Source organism: Euprymna scolopes, chromosome 43 (genome assembly GCF_053919585.1).
Source record: "Euprymna scolopes isolate OS-2025 chromosome 43, ASM5391958v1, whole genome shotgun sequence".
Taxonomy (NCBI): domain Eukaryota; kingdom Metazoa; phylum Mollusca; class Cephalopoda; order Sepiida; family Sepiolidae; genus Euprymna; species Euprymna scolopes.
In genome coordinates this window covers 37,167,086-37,193,808 of record NC_136524.1, presented here as the reverse complement: position 1 = coordinate 37,193,808, position 26,723 = coordinate 37,167,086, and the positions used below count along the sequence as shown (strand labels likewise).

The window sequence follows — 26,723 nt, the reverse complement described above, 5'->3', positions numbered from 1 at the left end:
TCTTCAGATTTTGATGTTTAGATTCTGCAGATTTTGATGTTTAGATTCTTCAGATTTTGATGTTTAGATTCTGCAGATTTTGATGTTTAGATTCTGCAGATTTTGATGTTTAGATTCTGCAGATTTTGATGTTTAGATTCTGCAGATTTTGATGTTTAGATTCTTCAGATTTTGATGTTTAGATTCTTCAGATTTTGATGTTTAGATTCTTCAGATTTTGATGTTTAGATTCTGCAGATTTTGATGTTTAGATTCTGCAGATTTTGATGTTTAGATTCTGCAGATTTTGATGTTTAGATTCTGCAGATTTTGATGTTTAAATTCTTCAGATTTTGATGTTTAGATTCTGCAGATTTTGATGTTTAGATTCTGCAGATTTTGATGTTTAGATTCTTCAGATTTTGATGTTTAGATTCTTCAGATTTTGATGTTTAGATTCTGCAGATTTTGATGTTTAGATTCTGCAGATTTTGATGTTTAGATTCTTAAGATTTTGATGTTTAGATTCTGCAGATTTTGATGTTTAGATTCTGCAGATTTTGATGTTTAGATTCTGCAGAGTTTGATGTTTAGATTCTGCAGATTTTGATGTTTAGATTCTTCAGATTTTGATGTTTAGATTCTGCAGATTTTGATGTTTAGATTCTTCAGATTTTGCTGTTTAGATTCTGCAGATTTTGATGTTTAGATTCTTCAGATTTTGATGTTTAGATTCTTAAGATTTTGATGTTTAGATTCTGCAGATTTTGATGTTTAGATTCTGAAGATTTTGATGTTTAGATTCTGCAGATTTTGATGTTTAGATTCTGCAGATTTTGATGTTTAGATTCTTCAGATTTTGATGTTTAGATTATGATTTTTGTATTTCTGTTGTAGTTGCAGTCTCCAGGTTTAACTCAGCTTCTACCTGCTCTAAATTTTCATTTGTCACTGTAGGCTTATTTGGATCTAATTCATCAAATACACATAAAAGAGATACAGTATTACTTTGATCTTCTTAACCCTCAACAAAGCTTGAAGAAGTGTATTTTACCGATTCTGCTTCATCATTATCAGTAGAAAGTCGATGTACAATCCAATTCTTAGTGTTTTCCATGTCATTCTTTTTAAATTTAAATTTGAGTATTGGATGTAGGAAAGTAGATGCCCACAATTTTTTTATCATTTAGATAGAATGAAAATCTTGTTTCCATTGATTCATTGAATTGTTCAACACCTGTAGGGATTCCACTAAAATCAGAAATATCAGAATTAGATTGGATAGCTTTTGAAAGAAATAACCTCAAAGCTAAAATTGTAGGTATCATCGATATGGTTGATGTTCTGTGACTTGCTTCTTTGATGATTTCTTCAAATGGACTTATTAACTGGACAATTTTTGGAATAGGTCCCCATTGCTAAGTTGTTTATATAGTAATCTTATTATCAACAGCATACATTATAAGAGCTTTTCGTTGTTTTAAATTTCTTTTTAGTATATAATATGTTGGATTCCACCGTGTGGTGGCATCTTGAATGAGTTTGTTTCTCCAAATTAAGCTGATCCTGTATTTCAGCCAATTTGCTAATTGCTAATAAAGACTGATTGAAGTGAGAGACTACATTTCTGTTAGTTGTAATGATTGTCTTAACAGCCTGTTGGGAAAATAATGAGTCATTTGAGAGTTGCACTGTATGTATGAAGCATGATAGTGTTTCTAAACCACATTTCCTGACACCAGCAACCATATTTGTTTATGAATCCTGCAAGACTAACAAAACTCACTGAGAACATTGTGCCATTCTTCACTTATTCTTTACCTATTTGTGTACCAGGAAATGGAACAACTCTAAGCACAGCTCTGCATTTTTCAAAGTCATTTGAAAGCCATATGTCTGCATTTTTCAAAGTCATTTGAAAGCCATATGTCTGTGTATGTGCATATACATATATATATGTGTGTATGTGCATATACATATATACATGTGTATGTGTGTGTGTGTGTGTGTGTGTGTGTGTGTGTGTGTGTGTGGGCATATATATGTGTGTGTGTATGTGTATATATATATATTTTTTTTTTTTTTTTTTTTTTAGAATCACAGGTTTCCATACCAGCTGATTGTTGGATAATTTTATTCTGAAGTATATATATATATATATATATATATATATATATATATATATATATATATATATATATGTGTGTGTGCACTCGCCTTTCCATTTAAAAATCCTAGAAACCATTTTTATTAAGTCCTTGAGACCTTCTCTTTGCAAACAAAAAAACATATTTTAGGACTCATGTGATTTCTGTGTGATTCTTTCTCCATTTATTTGTTTAGTTAGTTTTTATTTTTAATTAGATTTTTTTTTCTTCCCATGTCATATTCATGACAATTTTATTTTTTTATCATAATTTTTCCTCGATTTAGCTCTATTGAGCAAGGAATGATACTTGGTTAGCTAGCCCTTTTTCATTTTTTAAAATCCATCATGTAAATTGGTCTTTATTCAGTCATTATAAAATTTTGTACCACAAAAAAAATATTTACATGCATATATGTATATGTGTCTATAGATAAATGCATATGTTGAAGCATATATATTAATATGTGCATATGTATATGTGTATGTATGTATATATCTACGTATGTGCATATATATATATGTGTGTGTGTATTGCATAAATATATGTATGTGTGTATGTGCACTTATATGTATGTCTATATACATATATGTGTGTGTGTGTGTATATGTGCATATATATATATATACACTAACTTTGGGTGTGTGTATATATATATATATATATATATATATATATATATATATGCATATAAGAGAAAGAAAATTAAAACTCTAAGTTGAACTTTACAATCAAAATTTATTGTTCGACTGAATACTCCAAAAAACAATTTACAAAGTCCTTATTCCGCAGAGTTTCAAAGAATGCTAGTCTTGTTATTCTTCTCATCAGAGGACATAAAGAAATCAGCAAATTATATTTGTAGCAATGCTAGAACTTGCTAGTTAAGGCATTAAGTGAAACCGCAATTTATTGTAGTTATAAATTGCCAAATAAAAAAGTGAAAAAATGTTGGATATATAAAAAAATATGTATAAAAACAAACCGCGTATAATATTTCAGTTTGCATGAAAATTCTGTCAAGCTCATCCGAAATGCGAAATAGTTTTTAGAGAGAATGGATTCCAAAATAAGTCTAGCATGACAATGCATATAATCCGATTGGAAAGCCTTCAAAGCAACTGAAATAATGAAAATTGTTTTTTTCTGGGCAGTGCAGTAGCCCAAAGAGGAGTCTGTCCCAAGTCAAATGAAAAAGAGAGAAATTCAGTGTGAGAAACTTTATCATCGGCTTAAATAAATTAAATATGTGTGTGTGTGTGTGTGTGTGTGTGTGTATGTGTGTGTGTGTGTGTGTGTGTGTGTGTGTATAACTACTCACATAAATTAACATACGAAAGTATAAATTTATGTGTAAACTTTAAGTATTTATTTCAACAGTGCTCAATACATAGGTAGAGCTAGTTAGTAAGTTATAAAATATATATGGCGATTAAACTACACTGAATATAATACATTTCATCCACTCTAGGATTCTTCAGGCTTAAGCCTGAAGAATCCTAATTAAAAATAAGAATTTAGTGTAGCTTAATCACCATATATATTTTATAACTTACTATATATGAGGGGTGTGCAATAAGTAATGCCCCTGACTCACTTCCAGTTGTCTGATCTGGCTGAAATTTTGCATGTGCAACAATTTATATCTCTATCGAGGCTTTCCACCATTGACTATTAAAATGCATAATTTGATCAGAAATATATGAGAGGATATCAGTCAGAAGGTCGAGATAATAGACAATGGGAAATATTAAACATTCCAGGATGAAGGTATGTTTATATAAATTGACACAATAGAAAGTGGTCCCAGAAGAGTTAGTCACATAGCGAGGACAAGCTAACACATTTTTCTTCACTACCAAAACATCCACATCACACTTCTGCCATACAAAATCGAATCGGCATACAAAGTTGAAAAGGTTGTCATTGAGAAAAAACAAAATATTTCTCCTTTGGCTTGAAGAGATTCGAATTTATTATGCTCACTACGTAATTCCCACTGTTTATTTCTATCAGGGATCATCCTTGGCCTGACTCGAATCTGCAGCATGTGGCAAGAGATTGTCCCCCCCCCCCCTTCAGGTATTGTATGGTGTAATTATATCAAGTCATACTTAAAGGCCAATGATGTCAACACCTGTCATACTAAATCGAAAAAGTTGCCATTGGGAATAAACAAAATATTTTTATAAAGCAGCCGTGTTGTGTTTTATTCGCTGCCAGGTGTATATATCGCAGACATTGGCCGAAAGTCGGTTTAGAAATTATATAGACTGAAAAGCACATTAAACAATGGACCACAGTAAATATATCACATGTATTGCCTAACTATCGTGATTTTCCTAAGTTGTATGCATTCCGTAATTAGCTTAGTAGCCTCTGTCTATTGCTAACGGTTTTATGACCATGGCTTAATAAAGGAAAAAGAAAGAGAAAGAGGGAAGGAAAAATTATTGACATTAGTTGTAGATAGACGAGTTTTGTTGCAAATATTTTTCAAAAGTGGACCATAGATTGAATCTCAGCTGAGCAACTGTCATGGAAAATATACCTGAAAATATACCCGGTGAACCAAGTGCAAGAGAGGTGCAAACCATTGAGCTTACAGGAACAGTTAGAATCGTAAAGAGATCTTTTGATTGGAATATATGAGATAGCGGGTGAATGCCTCACATCCCATAGGATGCTCCATTCCTTGCTAAAATGAAATAAGAAAATTGAGAAAATAAATAAATAAATAAATAAATACAGGATAATTTGATTATTATGTTTAGATTAACTATAATTTTTTTTTTTTGTTTGTTTAAGTTGTCATAAGATTACCGACCAAAATACGAGATGCCACAAAATGAAAGTTTTCTGTATTACTCAGCTTATAACAACAAAAGCATGTGTTTGTGTTTCTCGCCAATGCATAACTTTGATAAATATTTATTATTCATTTTTATTTGCTACTGGCAGGGCTACCTGGCGTTGCCCAGGGCAAAAGTGTAACAATGTTTTATTAAAATTTCTATCTGTCTACCTCTCTCTATCCATCTTTTTATCATTCTTTCTTTCTTTTGTTTACCCTCCCATATCCCGTTTATCCCCTCCCCTTTCCAATCCCCTCTTTCTCCTCCGCCCAGACCATTCCTCTTTAGGTGGAAACACACATACAGACAGACAGCTCTCCTTTATATAACAGATTCATCTAGGAATGAGTTTGCAATTTTCTTCCCAAATTAGTACATAAAATGGTTGAAAAACCGATCTCGCCTGGCGAAACCTGTCCCAGTTAACCCTACCACCCCCATCCCCCAAGAACGAATAATTTTATTTGGATTTTAGATATTATTTATCTAGGACAAAAAAAAAAAACAATTATAAATATACTGACTTTGTGAGTGTTTGTTTTGTAATTTTTTACTTTTAACTGGACATAACTATCCTTTATATAATAGATTAATCGAATATTTATTGAAATAAAAAAAATAAAATAAGGGAAAACTATAAATATTTTAAAATTCTATTTGTACAACAAAAATAAATAAAAATGTAAGCATGATTAGTTATATTACAAAAGTTTAATTGTATGCTTTTTATTTATTTTGGTTGTATTGTTGAAGACGACTTTCAAGAACCATTTCATCTCTGTATTAAAATTATCACGCAGCGACGAAAAAAAAAAATCTAAACAGTATTTTGAATTATTTTTTCTAGGCCCTTATATTCGGCAATATATGTCCACCTGACTAACATAAATGCAGTAATAAAAAAAAATAAATAAATAAAATGAATTAACATTTTTCAGTATCATAATCGATATAATGATAATTGATTTATATAATAGTCTGCAGCATGTCACTCCGTACCTACGTTATCACCTTTCACATGCATAAAAAATGAGATCGTTCGATTAGTAAAAATGGTGATTTATGATTAACCTGATTAGTGACTAAGGTAATTTATATATATATATATATATATATATATATATATATATATATATATATATATATATATATATATATATATATATATATATATATATATATATATATATATATATATATATATATAGAGAGAGAGAGAGAGAGAGAGAGAGAGAGAGAACAAGTAATTAATAAAACAACATATTTCCAAAACACTTTGAAAAAGAGTTAAAAACATATTTAATTTAAAAAGGAAACATTAAATACTTTACTTTAGTTTTGTCATCTTGGATCATTTTGGTAAACTTAACTGTAATTCTTACTTATATATATATATATATATATATATATATATATATATATATATATATATATATATATATATATATATATAACTACTTCATTTACTCACATAAAATTAATATACGAAAGTACAAATTTATGCGTAAACTTTAAGTATTTACTTCAACAGTGCTCAATACGTAGGTATATTTAATAATATATATGGCGTTTAAGCTACACTGAATATTTCGGGTTTCATTGAAGAATCCTAGAATGGATGAAACGCGGAATATTCAGTGTAGCTTAAACGCCATATATATATATATATATATATATATATATATATATATATATATATATATATATATATATCGACTTTACCCATTTGAAAATGGGTTATTCCAGAATCAAACTATGTCGGCCGATCAACTAAAATAAAACACTTTTAAATAAATGCATTTCAAAAAGTGATAATCGTTTTATTCATTGGAAAAATATTCAGCAAACAAATATTTTTTTATGCTGAAAAGACAGAATATTAAAATAATTTTTCTTTTTTTATAAATGAATAAATAGTTATATTCGTTTTATTTCCATCGGTGACAATTATTTTTACAGAAAAAGTCTTTTTTTTTTTTTTTTAAATAATACCCTGGCAGACATTTATTATTCCAAAAGAAATATTATTGTTAATAGTAAATTAGTTACATTGATGTAGAAATAACTGTGAAACTTCCATAGTCTCGATTTGGTGCTAACAAATCAGGTTGTCTGAAAGTATTGGCTACCTCGGTCAAATGCGCCGTACATTAAAAGGGTTTTCTTTTTATTGCTTTGCAAAACTAAATCATATTCTTCAAAACCTAAAACCAAAACAGCAATCACACCCCTTTCTCTTTTTTCTTCGCCCCCCCCCCTTTCTACTTCATTGGCTTCCCATTTCACTTTGGAAAACAAACTTTTCAACAAAGTGATCACATTTTTCTTTGGAAAACAAAATTTTCAAGAAAGTGATCACATTTTTCTTCGGAAAACAAAATTTTCAAGAAAGTGATCACATTTCACTTTGGAAAACAAAATTTTCAACAAAGTGATCACATTTTTCTTTGGAAAACAAAATTTTCAACAAAGTGATCACATTTTTCTTTGGAAAACAAAATTCTCAAGAAAGTGATCACATTTTTCTTGGGAAAACAAAATTTTCAAAAAAGTGATCACATTTTTCTTGGGAAAACAAAATTCTCAAGAAAGTGATCACATTTTTCTTGGGAAAACAAAATTCTCAAGAAAGTGATCACATTTTTCTTGGGAAAACAAAATTCTCAAGAAAGTGATCACATTTTTCTTTGGAAAACAAAATTTTCAACAAAGTGATCACATTTTTCTTTGGAAAACAAAATTTTCAACAAAGTGATCACATTTTTCTTGGGAAAACAAAATTTGCAAGAAAGTAATTACATTTTACTTTAGAAAACAAAATTCCCAAGAAAATGATCACAGTCTTTTCAAGAAATTGACATTTAGCTTTGGAAAACAAAATTTGCAAGTGACCACATTTTTCTTTGGAAAACAATAACAAAAGGATGAAGAGAAAATAGTGTTCTAAATAGGATCTCCTGTTTTTTTTTTTTTTTTTTTTTTTTTTTTTTAGATCAAGCAGATTAAAAAAAAAATGTTTCTCGCCTTAAATGAACCTTTAAACATTCAAGCGCCACCAACCAACAAACTATCCATGGTTCCAGTCCCAGTCAAGTCAGTATAATCCTAATTGATGTAATGATAAAATAAGTAGCAAAAAAATGCGGTGTGTGTACATCACAGTAAAACATTGTAAACGTTGTTTTAGTATTTAAAAATGATAAAGAATTGAATTTAGTCTTTTTTTATTTATTTATTTATTATTTTTTTTTTTTAGTAGCAGACGATTTTAGCAAATCATGGAAAGGTTATATCGATATGATCTACTGAGCAGAAAAGAGCAGCATTATAGACACACAGAATTCCAAGACGAAAGCGACACATTACTTTAGTGGCTGGTGAAGAATTAAAGCAAATATCGGAATTGGTAGTTTCTGTTTCTGTGATCAATAATTTGCCATGTCTGCCTGTCTCTCGTTCTACTAATGGAAACAAAATCAGCGTTCTTTTTTTTTTTCTTTTTCTTTTTCTTTCCAATTCTCTTGTGCCGGGATAATATTGGTCAGTTAGTCGGCTTTGGAACTACTAGGGTTGGTCAGTTTCTTCTTTACCACTAAGGTATATACTCTGCCACTACAATGACTGGAATCCACCCGTATTTCTCCTTTCCACCCTCTTTCTAGTTGCTTATCATTCATGCCACCCCTTCTCTTTCTCCCTCTTTGACTCGTGACAAAGCACTTGCTGCTTGCAAATATATTCAACACCGAGCATCGAAGACTCACAAATCTTATAGTGCATAAATGGAAGGAGGGAGAGAAAATGTATATAAGCTGCAGTTTTCAGACGTGTTTTAGTTGTAGTAATTTGTCATTAATACAATTTACAGTAGTAATTTTGTGAATGATACAGTTTCTGTTAATTTTTATTTACTTTTTAATTCATTGTTAATACAACCTGTTGTTAAGTGATGTTTCTGTTGTTTAATGGCTTAAACATATAAATGTAATGTTGTAACACAATATTATTGTATTAATGTTGAATGAATAGAGATTATTCTAAAAAAAAAAAAAAAACGACGTTCCGACATTATTGTGATAATAATTATTGAAATGAAGTGGTTTGCCAAGATGCCCAAGAAGGGCTTTTATTGAAGTTCATAGTAAGTATCTTGAAATTATCCCTTTTTTTTTTTAAATTAAAAACGCTTTTTTTTTTCTTTTCTTTTTTGAGCTCTTAAAATTATTTAGGTCCATTTTCTAGAGCACTAGCAAGAAACGAAACCAACACACACACAACCTAAAAAATGGCAAGTTTATTGCTTGGAGTGAGCGTTACTAGAGTTGTGAATAAAAATTTAATATACAAAAATAATTTAAGTATAATAATATGCATGATCTTATGTTTTAATTTTAGGATTGGGAGTTGCGAAAAAAAAAAAATAATTACCCATTTTGGTTCGTGTGCACATTTCCGGCACAGTGTCATAGCATTACACCTTTATATCGCCCCCATCCCCCGCTCCTCAACACACACACACACACACACACACACACTGAAATTAGGGTTTTAATTTGAAATGCTTATTTGGTCTATTGAGTAATCATACCTTGATTTTACCATTTTTTTTTTTCTGATTTAAAAAGAAAACGTTATTTTAAGAATTTTTTTTAAATATCTAATACTAAATGAATTTAAAAAAAAAAAAACACAAATGTCAAGTTCAAGTTTTATGAGAATTTATGAAAAGTGTGCTCTCAAGCTCATAAAAATAATTATTTTTTTTATGTTTGTTAATTGAGTCCTGCTTGTTGTTGTTTTTTGTTTTATGTATTTTTGAGCGGGGTATGCTTTTAACAACTTGCTTCTTTGTTAAAAAAAAAAAAAAAAAATAGGAAAAACATATTTCATTTCAATAATTGTGTCTGCAATTTCTTATGTTGGCTTCCATAAAGCATGTACAAAAAGCAGTGTTCGCATAACAACACTGTTCAACACTGCCACAAAAGTGAAAATAAAAGTAGCTAGCAGTAAAATCTGCCGTCGGACTTGTTTAAGCCCATTCATTTTTGTTTCCTTTTTTTTTTTTTTTTCATTAATTTATTTAAAAACAAAACAAAGAAAAAACATCGACAATAACGTTTTGCTTTGATTTTCGTTTGTTTTGTTTTATTGTTTAATTACTTTATGGTAAGAATATTTTTTATTTAATCTGCACAAGGAAAATTGTTGCTCTCCTTCTTTAGCCGGTCTCTTATATATATATATATATATATATATATATATATATATATATATATATATATATATATATATATATATATATATATATATATATATATATATATATATATAAACAAAAAAAACAAAAAACAAATAGAAATGTTAGCAGTCCTAGCAATGCAAATGCATGTGTCTGCTGAGTGCAGCCACTGATTCTTAGGATTCATTTCTAGTTCCAGTTTAACGTTGTCATAAATTATTATTTATAAGTATGAATGGTAATATCCTGATCGCAGCCACCGGGCTAGGATCAAAGTGTAATGCTTATGTAGTCTTTTTTTTTTTTTTTTTTTTTTTTGTAGAAAGGGCTTGGGAGGGTCTTACTAACCAAATTTTATATTCTTTGATTCCACCCACCCACCACTCCACGATTTCTGCCGATGAAATGATTGTACATTAAACATTTTCATTTATTCCCAATAATTTTTTTTGAACGATCTGGGGAAATTTTACGTAGGACGGCCTCTGGAGTAAGCGCGGTATTACGGTGTTTGATGATTCGGGTTAATAGTAGAACAGACATTTTCTATCCATGATGACAAAGGATTCTTTTTTATATTTCTGCAAATGAATATTTCAATGTGTAGTATACTGAATTTGTGTGTGCGTTTACACACACACACACACACACACATATATATATATATATATATATATATATATATATATATATATATATATATATATATAACATTGAATTTAAACATTTTTTTAATTTTTAAATGTTCTTTACGTCAGTCAGAGGGATCTAATCGTTATACGATTATCTAATATATATATATATATATATATATATATATATATATATATATATATATATATATATATATATACATATAAGCAAAGAGTTAATAAAACATGTTAAAAATACACTAATGAGAGTTAAAAGTTATTTAATTTCCAAAAAGGAAACAAAAAAGTGTGTGTATAGATATGAAATAGATAATACTTTGATAAGTATGTTTTAACTTAAATAGGGATGGTATAATAAAATTGTGGGGTCTGCATTCGCGCCTGGCCTCCATAGAATGGAAATAGGCACAAACTTTAATAGAGACTTTTCATATCTATCTGCGTAAGTATACTTTGATAATTATGTTTCAGTTTGAAAAAATATGGTATAATAAAATTATGGGGTGTTCGTTCGTGCCTGACCTCCATAGAATGGAAATATGTCACAAAGTTTAACAAGGTTTTTTAATATAGATCCACAGAATATTGTGATAAGTGTTTTAGTGTGAACAGGTATGATATGATAAATTATGGGGTTTATCTATTTCATTTTTACTTTCATCATATTTTGCTTTGGTTTTGATACCCCCAAATTCAAAGCTATCTCTTTACAACCCTTCCTTTTCATAACCTATCATACTTTCATAAATCAGAGTCCATTTTCTGTAGGCTGTTTTTGAAACCAGTCAGCGACGGGTACTATTGCTAGTATATATATATATATATATATATATATATATATATATATAGTGCAAAATTTTGTTGAAAATTCAAAGACTCACGTTTTCTTTTTTTATAACCTTCGTTTATTTCCTGAATTTTATCCATTAAAAATATATGTGTGTGTGTGTGTGTGTGTGTTAGTGATGGGACGATTCCACTATCTTTCCTAATTCCATATTAAACTCTCGATTCCGATTGTTTATAAAACTTTAAATATTTACCTATAAAATTGTTTTGTTTTTTTTTAGATTACCATAAAAACACATGTTAAATGTGCATATATTTTCTCAAACATTAAAACACTTGTGGGGTGGTCTATTATTATTATTATTATTATTATTATTATTATTAAGCTTTACTGGTAGTTTAAAATCAAAAAATATTTATTATTTTATTGCAGTGGAAGAGTTTGTTTAACACAGAATTAAATAAAAAAAGATAAAGGGATCGTTTTTTTTTCATCGGAAAATAGGCACAAAATATTAATTTTCATATTCCTATACCCCAAAATTTCTGATTGCTGATTCCGATTCATATATATATATATATATATATATATATATATATATATATATATATATATATATATATATATATAAACTACTTTATTTACTTACATAAAATTAATATACGAAAGTATAAATTTATTTGTAAACTTTAAGTATTTACTTCAACAGTGCTCAATACGTAGGTAGAGCTAGTTAGTAAGTTATAAAATATATATGCCGATTAAGCTACACTGAATATTCCGTGTTTCATCCACTCTAGGATTCTTTAGGTATAAGTATATATATATATATATATATATATATATATATATATATATATATATATAATGTGTGTGCGTGTGTGTGTGGACATATTACAAATATAAATATAAATATCTTTATAATTGGAACCTATCAAGATAATATAAAGCTAGATATATTAGAGCAATTAAAGAAATAGAAAAATTGATGATGAAAAAATTAATAAATTACAATATTTATTAATCCACCAAATTCAAACAAAGAATTATAGTCGCGAAAAAATCCTTAATCCATGGATTTGCAAAGCTTTTCCCTTTTCATATATATTCCTATTTATGCCAACTATTGATGCATTTTTTTTTTTTTTAATTAATGCTTATTCTTTCATGAAAAAAGCATATCTTTGAAAATTCATGGATTAAGGATTTTCATTACTATGATTCCTTGTTTCTGACGAACTACAAGCCCTTGTACCCCTGACAAACCCGGCAAGCAGCAAAGTCTCACCCCTACATAGTAGAGATCTATAGATGTAAGAAAGCCTTCTACTTTAATAGTTTCTTCTCCAGAACTGCCAGATTTTGGAATTCCCTTCAGGGTCCCTGTTTCTTTGACTGTACTGACATGCAGAAATTCAAGTGTAATGTAAACAGACATCTTGCTGCTCATCTCCCTATATAGTATCCCTGCAAATTATGCCCCAGATATTAGCGCCCTACATCAAAGTGGCACTGTGCCTTGCTTGGGGTGAAAATGAAATAAAAAAACATTTTTTTTTTTTAATTCTACAATTTTATTTATCATAATTTATTTTTCATATATATGCATGTGTGTATGTATCTTTATAAATTTAGATATGTTTATATATCTGTATGTGCAGGGTTCATTCCTAATCTAACTAAACCGATCATTATGAATTTTGAAACACAAGGTGTAAGGAGGGGGATTCAAATGTGGTTTATATTTACTTTAATTTGATTTGTAAAAAAAAGAGGTGGAATTCCTTTGTGAACCTTTATATTTAGTTATTATTTTGACAATAAGTATTAGACATTATTAACTAATTAAATATTCTCCAAATTTTCAGTACAGTAGAACCCCGGGGATACAGCATTAATCTGTTCCCGGGTTGGGATCGTAAGGTGAAATTGCCGTATGGCAGGGACCGAAGCAAAATTTTATACAGTACATATTAAAAATTAGTAACAAAATACAGCACATGTATATAATCAAATAACATTATAAATAACACCGTAAAACGGGGCAAATACTGTACCAGGGGCCAGAAAAACATTGTATTTCACATCTTTAGCTGAAAAAAATGTATCCTAGAGTTCTATTGTATTAGTTATTAACTAATTGAATATTCTCGAAAATTTCAGTTTCTTTTGAGCATTTTATATGGCTTTCAGGGGCATAAGAACATATTGTACGGCATAATCACATAGACGTACTAGTTCTTATAAGATCACTGAAGTTAAGCTACGTTGAGTCTGGTCAGTACTAAAATGGGTGACCATTTGTGACTTTCATGTGCTGCATGTGCTCTCCGCTTATCTCGGCATTGTTTCCAGTCGTCCTGGACCTATCCTTGCTACTGTGCTCAAGCAGTGTCTATTCAAGAGAGGTGTGGTTGGGGATTGCGCAATATTTGCTTCATAATTACATGTGCAGCTACCCTTACAGGGGGTATCCATTGTCTCTTGAGACTGAATGAGTACTTTCAATAAGGATACAACCACCCATTTGAAAATTCAAATGAATCAGATTTAAGCTAAAACCGTGAAGCTGACATTTTTTTTTCAAATCCAAAAATTGAATAAGTATTCTAAATATTAGGTTTAGTAGCACTATATCTGATTTTAACCTTGTTATGAGGCATAAAAGTGGTGCAAAAAAAGCTGCTTTGTTCTGGGAATTAATTTTACCACTATTGAGACTGGTATTCTTCTAGTGTATATATTCTATATAAATAAAACAGTAGATGTGTGCGTGCATATGTAAATATTTAACTGATAAACTGTTAAACTACTGGTCACATGACACTGAAATTAACAGTAAATAGGATGGTTTATAACGAGTAAAATCTTTATTTTGATGGATGAATAATGCGTGCAGAAATATGTTGACAAGTTGAAATGCAAAATTATCAGATTCAACTTGGTGACATATTTCTTTTACTTTTGCACATGCGCAAATTCATTCATAGCTTGAAGTGGTTTAATTGTAAATCTTTCTTATCTGTCTGTTGGATTAGTTCGAATGGTAAGGAAACCATCTGGAGTGCTAAATGTTTTTGTTTCGATTCTTTAGCTGATGGTACGCATTTTTTTCCTTTTTTATATAACCTTTTGAAATCAGTACTATATATTAGGTACAATTAAATTGAGAATTGGTTCAGTAATAATAAATACAAAATCTGCATGAATTAAAAACTATTTAATATATTTCACGAATAAAGCGCACTAAAAATAAATTACCTTTCTTCTAATAAAAATAAAATAGTTTGTCAATGTGTTTTTTTTTTTGTTTTGTTTTATTTTATTTAAAACCTTTTTTATTTATATCTGTTATTCAATAATTTCTTCTCCCACCCTTTTCTCTCTCTCTCTCTCTCTCTCTCTCTCTCTCTCTCTCTCTCTCTCTCTCTCGCATATAGGAAGTTAATTTAGTAGTACAAAGATTATTGGTTACATATTTGCATACCTTCCTTGACCTTTTGGTCCAGATCAAAGTGTAGTATCTGTTCTTCAGATGCTGCTGCGCTTCTATTTCTTGTTCTCTTTCAGTGGAGGAGAAATCCTTCACGACTGAGACAATTTTTATTTTTGTACCTTTTCTCCACGTTAAAAAGCGACCCTGATGTCTAACTCTGTCCTGTGGTGAGGTATAGTAAATAGGTACATATGTGCATACGTGTTTCTGCTGCAATTTTTTTACACAATATGCTTAAATATGATATTTTAGTTTATGCAAATTTCGTATTTATCATCACAGAGGCAATTCTCTATTGATTATTATATTGTACCTAATATATAGTAGTGATTTCAAAAGTTTAAAATAAAAACAAATATAACTTAGGTGTCATCAGCTGGAATTGAAACCAAAACATGTAGCTCTCCAGCATTATTCATTACCATCTGAATTAAGTCCACATGCATATCAAAGCTTTAAAAATTAACATAGTTAAACGTATGAAAGTATATCTGTACATGTGTAAAAGATACACGTTTATCCAACTTATGCCTGCCAAATTCCAATTTTTCAATTTTGACCCATTAGTAGGTATGTTTTTTTTCTGCTAAAAACCTAATAAAATTTGTTCCACAGATCCAAATCCCCTATATATAAAGTTTCAAGTTTGTAGACCAAAACATAAAATTGAAAAAGTAGTTTGGTAGAGACCGTTTTGCACACACAGAGATAAGGTCACTTTTATATATAGGCCTGGTCATGAAGTATGCTTAAATATGATATTTTAATTTATGTAGATTTTGTATATATTATTATAAGAGAGTCAATTCTCTATCGATTAGTATATATTACATTGTACTTTATATATAGAAGTGATTTCAAAAGTTAAAAAAAAAATGACTTGCATGTCATCGGCTAGAAATGAAACCAAAACTTATAGCACTCAAACCTTAGTCGTTATTGTTTGAGCTATCGTCAGATGGATAAGTTAAAAACAAGCAACTTATGAATGTATATTTGCGCATGCATACAAGAGCACTTTAAGTCAACTCACGCCTACCGAGTTCTATTTGTTTCAAATTTTGACCCCTTAGCAGCTATTTTTACTGGCTAAAGAAAACATAAAAGAATAATCCACAAAAAAATGGAGACAGATGACTAGACACATAAACACAAAGTGGGTTTTATAAATTAGATATAAACTAGCGGGACCTGTGGAAATTCCACAGCAGACTCTTTCATATGTAATATATTGATGTTGGCATTCCGTGGATGTCCAGCATAAATGGAGACACCCTTATATTATTGGAGCGCTTTTGTGAAACCTGCAAAAGTATTTATCTAAGCTAACGGGGATTCCTGGCATAGCCCAGTTATAAAATACACTTAAATATGGTATTTTACTTCTTGCAGATTTTGTATATATCATTATAAAGTCAGTTTTCTATCGATTCTTATATATCAAAGTTGTGATTTAAAAAAAATATATATATATATCCATATAACCTGGATGCATCAGTTTGAATCGAATTTTAATGGAATATGCTCTGATGAACTCATTGTACTTGTGCCCCTTCGATGTACATATCCCTGACAAACCCGCTTAGCAACAAAATTGCACCTCATCACTGTCGAGGTCCCTAAATGCCAGAAAGTGTTCTACTCTAATAGCTTCTTCCCTCAAATAGATAAACTTTGGAATCCCCTTCCTGCTACCTGCTTCCCTGCCTGTACTGATATGCAGAAGTTCAAATGTAACATAAACCAACATATTGCTAATTTTTCTGAGGCATGGTCTCAATTAGTAGGCCCTTATATCTAAGTGGCGATATGCCTTGTTTGGCCTGAAGGTGAGTAAAAAAAAAAGGATTATGTGCTCTGACAGCATAGACACAGCACTCTCCCTCGACACTAGCGCACAAGTACATGTATTTGGTGACTTTAATGTCCACCACAAAAACTGGCTTGGATTCTCTACCTACACAGACGCAGCGGGCAGCACAACACATAGCTTCGCTATATCTTACTCCCTATCACAAATGGTTACGTTTCCAACCTGTTTCCCAGACCAGCAAGAACAACAACACGCATCACTTCTAGATCTGTTTCTGACCACAGTTCCCGATGATTGTATAACGAATGCCGACACCCACTCAGGAACGCTGATCATGCAGTGATAATGGTTAAAATCGCCCTAAACTCTAGAGCCAAAACTGAAGAGCCAGTGCTCAAAACAACGAGATATCATAAAAAGGCGGACTGGGAAGCCATCAGAGATCTTATCAGAGATGCCCCATGGAGAAATATTTTTTCTTTTCCTGCTGAACAGTGCGCAAATGAGACCACTGAATGGTTCAAAACTGCAATTGAAGCACATGTTCCCATGCGGAAATTTTATAGTAAGCCCCACTCTCCCCAGTGGTTTACTTCTACTTGCGCAACTGCCATTGTTCAAAGGCAGCATACATACCGCAGATTTAACCGACATAAGTTCAGTTCAAACAGACAGAAGTATATAGAAGCTAGAAGTAACGTTAAGAAAGAAATAGCGACAGCTAAGAGAGAATTTACTGAAACCACTAAAAAACTCATCGAAGCACAAAAATTAGGAACTCGTGACTTCTGGAAAATCTACAACAGTGTAGTAAATAATGGGTATTCAACAATTCCCCCCTAAACAACAATGATGAGGTTGTTTGCTCAGCAACCAAGAAGGCTAACATGCTTGCCAGTCGGTTTGCCTCAAACTCCACACTGGACCCTTTCAACCAGTTCTACCTGACTTTCCTATGTGGACAGACGCCACACTAGACAATCTGAAAATCACCCATGCTATCATAAAAAACCTTGACACTTCAAAAGCATGTGGACCCGATCTCATCCCAGCTGTGCTATGAAAAAAATGCTCAGCCGAAGTAGCCCCAGTTCTCTCCAAACTCTACCACAAATGCCTTAATGAATCTTGCTTTCCGGGCTGTTGAAAAACTGCTTCTGTGGTACCAGTATTCAAGAATTCTGGCAAAAGAACTGACCCAGTAAATTATCGCCCCACTTTTTGCCAAAATATTTGAGACTTTAATTAACCATGCTCTAGTCCATCACCTTACAGATGCTAAACTTCTGACTGACTAACAATATGGATTTAGACAAGCCCGTTCCACAGCAGACATCCTTACTGTAATCTCTGAACGTATATACCATTCACTGGACAAAGCGGGGGAGGGCAGAGTGGTACCTCTAGATATATCTAACGCTTTTGACAGGGTATGGCATGAGGGTCTCCTCACGAAAATTAGATCATACGGTATCACTGGTAGAATACTTAACATAATTAAATCATTCTTAGATAAGAGAAAAATCCAGGTTGTCCTCGACGGTCGTACATCTAAACAATATGATATAAATGTGGGAGTGCCCCAAGGGTCTATCCTTGGACCTCTATTGTTCCTAATATTCATAAATGACCTCCCCGACAAAATTACCTCTGAGATGGGTATATATGCTGATGACACCACACTCTATAACAGACACGACAGGAAAACAAATGAACACATATCTAGGGAAATGGCAGAAACACTAGAGGATGACCTCCAATCTGTAGTGGAATGGGGACAAAAATGGATGGTCACATTCAATGCCGCCAAGACTAAACTTGTTTCCTTCAATAATTACAAGAAACCTTCCCTACCACCAATAGCAATGGCCAGCGACTCTTTATCTGAGAGTACATCTTTCAAACTGCTTGGCCTAACGTTCACAGGAAACATGAGTTGGAACAATTACATTGAAAGCATTGCCAGGGCTGCTGCGAAGAATGTAGGTTCTCTCTACCATGCTAAAAAACTACTAACATCCAAAAGTATCCTGTACCTCTTTAAGGCCACCATTCGCCTATATATAGCATATGGCTGTTATATTTGGGCTGGTGCATCTGCTACTAGTCTCTCGCTCCTAGACAAAGTTCAAAGGAGAGTCGCTAATCTGATAGGTCCTGAACTGGCATCTAAGCTTCAGCCTCTGTCCCATCGATGAAATGTTACATCCCTCTGCCTGTTCTACAAGTATTATAATGGCGAATGCTCTGACGAACTGCAAGCACTCGTGCCCCCATGACGTGAACACCCTCGACAAACCCGACAGGCAGCTAAATCCCACCCCCACATAGTAGAGATCCCTAGATGTAAAAGATCTTTCTACACCAGTAGTTTCTTCCCCAGAACCGCTAGACTTTGGAATTCCATTCCAGGTCCCTGCTTCCCCAACTGTATCGACATGCAGAAGTTCAAGTGTAATGTGAACTGACATCTTGCTGCCCAAATCCCTACATAGTACCCCAGTAGTTGTTGCCCCTGATAGTAGCCCCCTACACCAAAATGGCAATGTCGCCTTGTTTGGGGGGGGGGCGGAAATGTAAAAAAAAAAAAAAAAAAAAAAGATACTAGTGTTAGGACGATTAATCAGAATTGGGAATCAGAAAATTCAGAACAATTTTGGGTATCAGAATCGATATTGGTATCTTAAAAAATTGTGCATATATTTCCGATGGCGAAAACGATTCTTTAATTGTCTTTTTTTAATTTATTTTGTTTTTTAAAAAAAAAAATCTTCCACTGCTAGTAAAAAGGATAAAATAATAAATATTTGATTTTAACAGTAAAACTAACATCTATAGATCACCCCCTTCCAAACACATGCACAAGTGTTTATTTTTATGTTTAAGAAAACAGCTGCACATGTGGCATGTGTTTTTACCGTAATCGAGGAAAAATAACATCTCTATAGTTAAATATATAGAAATTTATTAAGAACCGGAATCAGGAATTTAGCATGAAATCGATGATTGTATTGGAATTGGAAAAAATATTGGAATCGTCCCATCACAGCTGGGCACTGTCCTCGAATGTGTTCAGCGGTTTGCCAAGACAACCTAGCATGAGGATACTTTTCTATTCAAGTAAACCCTGACCAAATATTCAAAATCACATTTTCGTATTCGCGGTCCAAATAAGATCTCCTCGGTATGACTAATCCACACTGGCTTTTACGAGGAATGGTGCACTCTCTTCAAATAATGTTGTCTCAAGTAGCAGCACAAATACTGATACTCCACCAGACAAGATAAAGTCCTGCCCTGGAATCTGGTAAGACTTAGAGATCACAAGAAAGACATATTACGACATATTTAGATGGTCAAACTTTTGTTTCAACCTACAAATTTTTATTTGTTATTCTACTGTTTGCATTGATAATATAATAGCCTGCTTCCTTACAATTTATTTAAGAAGTTACTTAGTTTGGTGTAGGCAATCTATATTATGAGTCATTTTTTAGCCAAAATTAAAATAAACAAGAGCAATAACTCATATTTGAAGTAAAGAGTTGTCTTCCTTACACCTTTTTTTTTTTTTTGTATGAACAAAATGATTAATAACTAAAATCACTTCACTCCATCCTGGGAACGGCTGAATAAATCGGCATTTTTTTTTTTTTTTTTCAAACACACAGTATAGGGGCCCAATTCGTGTACTTTATTTGCATTGCCTTGATACCAGCTTTTGATTGGCTGTTAAATTCGGATAAAATAGCTTGGCCATTATAATTACTTTTCATTAAATTCCATACTTCATATTGAACACTGTTGTATTTAAATTTACAAGTTTTTGGGAACAAATTTTAAAATGATGTCCATGAGAGCTGAGTTAGAAACAAGGTCAGTTTTTAATGTGGGGAAGATCCAGCTCTCCATAAATGCGCACTCCGGATTTGGATTAAAAAAAAAAAAAAAAAAAAAAAAATTTCATAAATCTAGAAGGAATTCTCCTTCACTGACCAAGAACAAAAAAGATCAAGTTGGAGTATCAGAACAGGTATTACACTTGGCTCCTAGATTCATGTAATAATAATGCCAAAAATGGATGGATTAAGCAAGAAAGTTTATGTATGAATATATATATCAAGATTGAACATGACTTTTCTTGATTACAGTTTTATGAGAAATCGTCTCCAAAATTAACAAAAAGAATAGATAAACATTAAAACTGATGGCTAAGTGGTTAACAATACAAACTGAAAAACCTGGGTGTACCAAGTTCAAATCCAGTTTGTTCCACAGAAGCACTTCCATTAAACCCATATTTGATCCTGTGCCTAACCACTTGGAAAGGAGGTAAATAGAATAATGAAAATGGTAATGTGGGGTTAAGGGCTGGGAGAAATGGTACACGTGAGGGTTTATTATTCTTGGTATGGGGGAATGCCGGTGTGCCTGCTGCTATTCAAAAAAAAAAAAACAAAAAAACAATTGGCTAAATAATAGTGTTAGAACGATGAATTGGGAATCGAAAAATCAGAACTTTTTGTGGTATTGGAATCTGTATCAGAATTGGAAAAAATTGGTGCCTATTTTCTGGTGCCCAAAACGATTCTTTTAGTTGTTTTCATTTCTTTGTTTGTGTTTAAAACTTAATTTTACACGGCTCATAATAATGACTAGCCTGAGTGGTCAGCATTGCCTGGGTGTTTGTAGGTGTGTGCTGAGCAAAAAAAAAAAAAAAAAAATGTTGTAGTAGGCAGGCAGGCTTGAACCTGTGACGCAAAGGTGGAAAAGAAAGTGGAGGTATATGTAAGGGTGTTGATTTAGCAAGAAAATAAAAATAAAAATTGCGAGCACAAAAAAAAATGTTATAGTAGGCAGGCAGGTTCAGACCTGTACTGCGAAGGAGGAAAGGACAGTTAAAAAAAAAATGTGACATGTTAGCTGTTGCATCCATCGCCAAACCGGAAGTGACATAGGTTTAAATTAAGGCTAGACAATCGAAAAGAGGGGATGACTTTCGAAAACATCTATGGAAAAAAACGACCTCTCCCTGTAGAAAAGTGGCTAGTTGAGGGTGAAAGAATTAATGTTTTTAGCCAATTTTTCAGTATTTGTCATCTAAAGGGGCGAGCTTCAAAACGATACTGATCTTATGAAAATCCATCACCTCTGGCGAAAGTTTTTGCGAGACATACAAACATACATGCATACATATGTACATTTAAACAGATAGACGATATTTATATTATAGATGAAATAGTTATTGATTTTAAACTACCTATAAAACTAAAATCTATAGACCGCACCTATATTTTTACGTTTGCGAAAGTATATGCACATGTACTCTGGATTTTTTGCATTGATCCGCCCTTGCTCCCACAAAACGACGGTTGTACATCTAAACAATATGATATAAATGCAGGAGTGCCCAGGGGTCTATCCTTGGACCTCTACTGTTCCTGATATTCATAAACGACCTCCCCGACAAAATTGCCTCTGAGATGGGTATATATGCTGATGACACCACACTCTATAACAGGCACGACAGGAAAACAAATGAACACATATCTAAAGAAATGGCAAAAACACTAGAGGATGACCTCCAATCTGTAGTGGAATGGGGACAAAAATGGATGGTCACGTTCAATGCTGTCAAGACTAAACTAGTTTCATTCAATAATTACAAGAAACCTTCTCTACCACCAATAGCAATGGCCAACGACTCTTTATCTGAGAGTACGTCTTTCAAGCTCCTTGGCCTAACGTTCACAGGAAACATGAGTTGGAAAAATTACATCAAGGGCATTGCCAGGGCTGATGCGAGGAAGGTGGGCTCTCTCTACCGTGCTAGAAAACTACTAACACCCGAAAGTATCCTGTACCTCTATAAGGCCACCATTCGCCTATGTATAGCATATGGCTGTCATATTTGGGCTGGTGCATCTGCTACTAGTCTCTCGCTCCTAGACAAGGTTCAAAGGAGAGTTGCCAATCTGATAGGTCCTGAACTGGTATCTAAGCTTCAGCCTCTGTCCCATCGACGAAACGTCGCATACCTCTGCCTGTTCTACAAGTATTTTAATGTTGAATGCTCTAACGAACTGCAAGCACTTGTGCCCCCACAACGTAAACACCCTCGACAGACCCGACAGGCTGCAAAATCCCACTCCCACACTGTAGAGATCCCTAGATGTAAAAGATCTTTCTACACCAGTAGTTTCTTCCCCAGAACCGCTAGACTTTGGAATTCCATTCCAGGTCCCTGCTTCCCCAACTGTACTGACGTGCAGAAGTTCAAGTGCAACAGGAACAGACATCTTGCTGCCCAAATCCCTACATAGTACCCCAGTAGTTGTTGCCCCTGATAGTAGCCTCCTACACCAAAGTGGCAATGTGCCTTGTTTGGGGTGAAAATGTAATAAAAAAAACAAAAAAAAAACAATTTTATATTTAGAAATTTAAAAAGAATCAGAATCAATAATTGTATCGGAATCAGAGAAAAATACTGGAGTCATCTCATTACTACTAAATAATTTACATAATATATTTCTTTGCGTATATTCACCAATTTTTTAATCTATACCTCTCATTCACTGTCTGTTTCCTTCTTTTTCTTTGTCTCCCCCCCTCCATCATCCTTTCTTTTTAATATTAGATTTAAAATTGATTATTATTTTTTATATAAAGGTAATTAATAGAAGGCAATACAATACAGAAGTGTAACAGATTGACACATGTTGAAACAAAGAAACACATATAACGGTGGAATAAGCTATGCATTCACCTTTTATAGTTTGAATTAATCAGGCACATATTTGATGAAGGGTAATTTTCCCGAAATATCATAAGAAACTTGCATCAGATCACACTTCATGCAAATAAGAATACAGGTCAATGTTAAAAGTATATATATATATATATATATATATATATATATATATATATAATACATATGTATTAATAAAAGGGTCAATCTAAATATCTCATTCCGATGTTATAGGTCTTAATTTGATTCAGTTTTTGTCGATGTGTTACACCTCTGCATTGTATTGCACTCTATAAACTACCTTTATATACACGCTAAACAATGCTTCAAGTAAACTACATTAACCTCTTATTTATTTTCATTCTAGTTAAGTCGCATGAGAAATTTACTGATTTGTTTCTGTCAACAAATGACAGTAATTTTGTTTTATTTGCTCCTTCCATATTTCATTCCTCAATCTGTAACGTGAGTTCATCAGTCTGTAACATAAGTTTATCGATCTGTAATGTGAGTTATTGATGGAAAAAGAGAAACCTCATTACTTACTATATGTTCCTTCTAGTCGGTCGCATAATTTTGCTAGCCTGAAAAGATGATATCATGGGGAACAAACACCTACTACAGTGATCTCAAAGGAGGGGGTAATGGCTGGGAGGATGGTATCATGAGGTAACATATACTACACTACCCACTGCAAAAGCAAGAGTTAATGTCTATATTACTCCCTCCCCGAAAAAAAAAAATAAAATAGAGACGGTAATCTTGGGATAGTATCGTGAAAAACAAGCATGTTATAGTGATCCCAAAAAGAGGAGAAAATACTGCATATTCACACACGCTCTCTCTCTCTCTCTCTCTCTCATATTCACATGCATGCTCTCTCTCTCTCTCTCTCTCTCTCTTTCTCTAAAATCAATAGTAAATTCTCTACAGTGTAATGTGGACCAAGTCATTGCAGGGAGGCATGTGAAGCTTCCTCTCGGTACACTGTGGAGGGGGCCTAACTAGAGCAAGCAATCAATCATTTTTATTAAAAAATGGTCAATTTCACCGATTTTGATGACAATAAAAGTACAGGAGAATGGAACATTTGTTGATGCTCGTTCAATCCTGGACAACATCGGGTCCCCCTGCTAGTATGCGATAAAAGAAAGAAAAAAGTTTTGGTAGAAGCATAACAACTGTAAAACAAAGGGAAACAACTGTGTATAGAACAAAGATAAGATAAACAGCCAGAATAAATAAAAGATTGTCACCATTTTCGTATCGTTTCGTTTCGTTTCATTCATTTTTAGTTTTGTTTCGTACATTTATAAATATTTAATTACAACCAGAATGTAGCAAAAGGTACTAACGCTTAACAAAAAAAACTATGAAGCATAAAAAGGTATAATTAGGGCAACCCCAAATATTGCATTTATTAATCAGGTTGAGTAATTTGACAAAGTAATTATATAAAAAAAATTCATAAATAAATCAAAATATTTAAATTTCACTTAAGAACATTCAATAAGCATTAATTGCAATTTTTAGGTTACCCTAATTATAATAAACAAACAAACAAACAGAACAAAACTTTACTGAAATGAAACAAACGAAACATATTATGTAAATTTTTTGGATCCCTCCTTGGTCCTTCCTGGCTAGATGAGGAAGAGTTAAACTTTTTTGGGTGATAGATTTATCTCTCTCCCACGGCGAGAAGATGTGTCACAAGGGTCAGAAAGTAGGATTAAAGAGTCAGCCCTCCTGGGGAGTTGCATTCTGACCTTCAAAAAATGCCTTGGCAGCCCCGAAAGCATTTTCCAGTAGAGGCGTCTTTCTTCAAAGAGAAAAGGTAACGCCTTGGAAGGTGAACCGTTTAGAACTGCACAAGACCAGCAACATACCAGAATCAACAGGGAGGAGGCCAAGGCCATTTCAGAAATGGCCTAGACTCTGTTGATTTTGGTGCCAGGAGGAAACATGCTACAAGATGTAGGGGGAGGCAGAAATAGACGTGTAACGTCATTTCATCAATGAGGCTGATGATTGGTAATATTTAGCCATCTTTATAGTGAAGTATGACAATTGTAAAAAAAAAAAGGGGAGACAACTATGTATAAAACAATAACTTTTGAACAAGTAAGTGTTAATAGTTATTACAAATAGAGGTAGTAACAACTATAATACTAAGGGTGCTTCACACCAATTTTGGAACAATTCTTACCACTAGTTTAGCATCTTCTAAGTGTTGTGCACTATATTGCACCCGACATGCAGAGGATGGTTTCATCTCAAATTTTGGATCGAATAGGTTTCAAGGATCCCAAGAAACAAGCAAAATGAAAGAGACAGCTTTGGGTCTACACTAGTTGACTTTCTACGCGCGTTTTGTCACAGGATCGATTTTTAATAGGGAAAAATTGTGTTCTGTTTTTTTTTTTTCTGAAGTCCTTGTAACCTAATTGATCCATTTCTCTTAATCTGTTTGTTTATCTGTCTGTTCCACTTTTTCTCAGAAACTACTAAGCCGATCTGGCTGAAATTTTGTATGGACCTTTATTAAGGTACAGCAAACTAAATATTACGGTATCTGTTCTATGCACAGTTAGGGATTAATAGGTGTTAATTACTACAATACCTCGTTTACTCTAGAAGTTTTCTTGCAAACTACTGAGCCGATCCGGCAGAAATTTAGTATGGACCTTTGATATAAGTTCCAGTGAACTAAGTATTATGGTATCTGTTCGATGCACAGTTATAGATTAATAGGAATTAGTATTTAACGTAAAAATGAACAAAAATTTAATCATATTCAACCATGAATTTAAAGTAAGTCCTGTGCCAACGGGTTATAACTTTACTAAAGTAAAGTCCTGTGCCAACGGGTTATAACTTTTACCCATTTTTAATGGGGTGAAAAGTCAAGTATATAGATAATGATATGATCATAAAAACAAAAACTGTTAACAGAATAAACAGATTCTTTCTGGGAATTACAAATAATTATGAAAGCAT

At 32.5% G+C, this 26,723-nt stretch overlaps 1 protein-coding gene and 1 pseudogene across 4 annotated transcripts in view; both read left to right on the top strand.

Moving 5' to 3' along the window:
* Positions 1–26,723, top strand: part of LOC145268294 (uncharacterized) — a 672,998-nt gene that overhangs the window by 493,527 nt on the left and 152,748 nt on the right. The gene's annotated exons all lie outside the window — the stretch shown is intronic.
* LOC145268524 (U2 spliceosomal RNA) lies at positions 15,150–15,286 on the top strand (annotated as a pseudogene).